Source organism: Orycteropus afer, unplaced genomic scaffold, assembly GCF_000298275.1.
Source record: "Orycteropus afer afer isolate SDZICR_OR568_19922 unplaced genomic scaffold, OryAfe1.0 scaffold00221, whole genome shotgun sequence".
Classification (NCBI taxonomy): domain Eukaryota; kingdom Metazoa; phylum Chordata; class Mammalia; order Tubulidentata; family Orycteropodidae; genus Orycteropus; species Orycteropus afer.
Window position 1 is genome coordinate 1,249,934 of NW_006921808.1, and position 3,983 is coordinate 1,253,916.

Consider the following 3,983-nt stretch of genomic DNA (forward strand, 5'->3'; position numbering starts at 1 on the left):
AACAACAGAGTTTGGAATCTTAGCGGTCGGATGAAAAAAAAAAAAAAAAGTAGGAGGTCTTACACTCCCAGACCTCAAAACCTACTCTACAGCCACAGTAGCCAAAACAGTGTGGCACTGGTACAATGAGACACAAAGCAATGGAACAGAATTGAAAACCCAGAAATGGACCCATCCATCTATGGACAGCGGATCTTCGACAAAGGCCCAAAACTGATTAAATGGGGAGAGAGATATCCTCTTGAACAAATAGTTCTGGCAAAATTGCATACCTCCTTGTAGAAAAATGAAACAAAACATATATCACCCCATACACAAAAATGAACTCAAGTAAGATCAAAGACTTAAAGGTAAAACCCCAAACTGTAAAGCTTGTCAAATGCAAAATACGGGCAAATCTAGGGACCCTAATTTATGGCATAAATAGACTATCAAGCATAACCATAAATACATAGGCAGCAGGAGAGAAACTAGATGACTGGGACCTTTTAAAAATTAAATTCTTACAATTGAAAGACTTCTCTAAAAGGGTAAAAAGAGAACCTACATATTGGAAAAAGATATTTGCTATGACATATCTGACAAGGGACTCATTTCCAAAATTTGTAGAAAACATCAACACCTCAACACGAAAAAGACGAACAATCCAATTCAAAAATGAGCAAAGGAAATGAACAGACACTTCACTAAAGAGGATATACAGCAGCCAACAAGCACATGAGGAAATGCTCATGATCATTAGCCATTAGAGAGACGCAAATCAAAACAACAATGAGGTATCATCTCACCTCAGCAGTAAGAGCAAAGCTCAACAAGACAGAAAATAACAAACGTGGGTGAGGATGAGGAGAGATTGGAACTCTCAAACACTCCTGGTGGGACTGCAATATGGTACAGCCATTGGGGAAATGGTATAGCATTTCCTTAAAAAACTGAAAATAGAAATGTCATTTGATTCAGCAATTCCATTACTAGGAAAATATCCTAAAGCAGTGAGAGACAGAACATGAACAGGCATATGCACACCCTTGTTCACTGCAGCACAACTCACTATAGCAAAGAAATGGAGACAACCTAAATGTCCATCAACAGATAATTGGATAACCAAATGATGGTACATTCACATAATGGAATACTATGTAACGTTAAAGAATAATGAAGAATACATTAATCATTTCACAACATGGATGAATTTAGAGGACATTATGCTGAGTAAAATAAGTTAATCATAGAAAGACAAATATTGTATGAGCCCACTATTGTAAAAAGTCAAGAAAAGTTTATCCAGGGAAGGAAACTCACTCTGATAGTTACCAAAAGGTGAGAGGGAAAGGAAGGGAAATCCTTAGACTATTTGGGGGTCACATGTTGATTTGGGTGAGAGGAGGAATGTATGGAAAGAATCTGTGAGCATCATGACAACATTGGGGAAAGGAAAGACAATTAAATGTACTCAAAAGATAGACAACCGTGCCAAATACTATTACAGGCACAAAACTACAGTATCACTAGCACCAAATACCAGGCTATGGATTAATGCATATGCAGGTCAGAAGAGCAGGTGGGGGTAGGTAAACAGGAACATACCCTAGACCAAGGATAGATTTGGCTGAAGATAATCTTAAATATCCACTTGTGCTACAGAATTAGCCACATACATTACAGAAGCAACAAAAGACAGGGTGGGAGTAAGTTTGCAGAGACAACCAAACATCTTCTGAGAATCACCAGGCCTGGAGCTTGGGACCATAGTCTCAGGGGACATTAACTGGCACACATAGTTCATAAAAATTTTGTTCTACAATCTACTTTGGTAAGTAGCAACTGGGGTGTTAAAAGCTTTTGAGCATCCATCTAAAATGCAACTATTGGACTCCTCTCAGCTGGAGCAAAGAAGAGTGAAGAAAATCAAAGCTATCTGGAAACAATTAGTCCAGAGGTAAGATGGACCATGAGAACCTCAGCCTCCATGACCCAATATCAGAAGAACTGGATGGTGCCCAGCTTCCAATGTCAACTCCTTGGAAAGGAGATCCTGGATAGAGTGGGAGGAAAAATGTGAAACAAAATTCAAAAACACAAAAATGATCAGAATTACTGGTCAGATAGAGACTGGAGGAACCTCTGAGACTATGGCCCTGAGTTACCTTTTGAGCCTAGAAATGGACTCACATGGGTCAGCTTTCAGCCCAACAGTGGAAAGTCCTACATACAGAACACCTACCCCAGGTTGATGTGCCCACCTACTCTAAGGAGATGCACCCCTTGGATCAAGCAGCCATGAGATACCAGAGGGGTAGCACTCGCATAGAGGGAAGGCTGTACAGATAGGAATGCAAGGATGAGAGGGACACAGGGAGGGGAACTGTGCAGAGGATAGAGGAGGAGAGGTTTTTTTTTTTTTTTTTACCATTGGCTATAGTAATTGGAGCATTGAAACCAGATGTGCATGAACTGTTGAATGTAAAACAAATTTTCTGTGTAAATTTATACCCAAAGCACAATTTTAAAAACAAAATTAATTTTTCTTTTAAAAATAAAATGGTCCAGTATCAGTACCTACAAATAAATAAACATAAACAAAAATTCCTGTTCTCTCCAAATGCAGTATGAACATGTATTTTAGAACATGAATACTTTGAATCTGTGTATATATTAGTTTTCTTATCCTTTGTGATCCAACTTGATGGCAGTGAGTTTGGTTTTGGTTTGTTTTTTGCTAGTTGCAAGGTGGTGGTGTCATAATTTCAGCCTTCTGGTCCAAGAAACTGGCTCCCAAATCATGTAGGATTGCCATAGTATAACCAGCCTTGCAAACATCCCGTTCCACAAAACTACTCCCATCAGTGAACCACTCCCCAAGTACTTTATTAAGTGGCATGTCCTTTAAATCAGGCCTGCAGGAGTAGACTTATTCTATGGTCTCTGTGCAATCACATGTAAATTCCCCTTGGTCTGAGGGAGACAGAATCATAGCAGGGGTAAAGTTTTGGTAGATTTTTAAAGTTACCTCAAGTGAGTTTAGTAAGATGGCTTGGTACCAGATCATTCTTCCCCCAGAAAGCCCACTCTGGCCTTTAGCTTCAAGTACAGTTTGGACCTGGTGTGGGGTGAATACTTCCATAGCCTTTCCAAGATTGACTTTAGAGGCTTCTTTGATAAGTATAGAAGTGGTGGTCACTGCCCATAAGCATGTAGGCCAGCCCTGGGCTACTGGATCCAACTGTTTAGAAAAACATGCCACAGGCCTTAGGAGAGACCCAGTTTGCTGGGTAAGCACCCCCAGGGATTGTCCCTGCCTCTCATGTACATAAACCTACAGGGATTTGTCAAATCTTGGAGACCTAGAGCTGGGGCATTCCCAGGCTCCTGATTCAAAGTGTCAAATGCTTGCTAACACACAGTTAACTATGCTAGATATTAGGACACTTCCCTTTTTAAGGTCTCATTTAAAGGTCTTGTGATTAATCCAAAGTTAGGGATCAAAATCCCGTGAAACCCTACCATACTGAGAAACCCTCTGAGCTGTTTTCAGGTGGTTGGTTTGGAAAAGGAGATGTGATAGACTGGGTTTTCAAGAGAAGCAAAACCAGTAAAGCTTACATATAGAGAAAAATAAATTTATCTTAGGAAAATGGCTCACACCCTTATAGAAGCTGACAATTCCCAAGTTCTTGGATCAAACATCAAGCTGGAGGCTTTTCCTGACTCATGCAGCTGCAGGGGCTGATGAGCTCAATGTTGGCAGGCAATATACCAGCTGTTGACTCCAATAAATGACAAATTCAAGATCTCCAGGCCAAATGGTGGATTGTTTGCTCATGGACAGTTATAGGCAGGACAACAAGAACTCAATCCACAGAAGAGTGTCCCGTTTCCTGAAAAAAAAAAAAAAAACCCACTGCCATCGAGTCAGCTCTGACTCATAGCAACCCCTTCTTCTTGGGTTTCTGAGGCAATATCACCACAGAAGTAGATTGCCC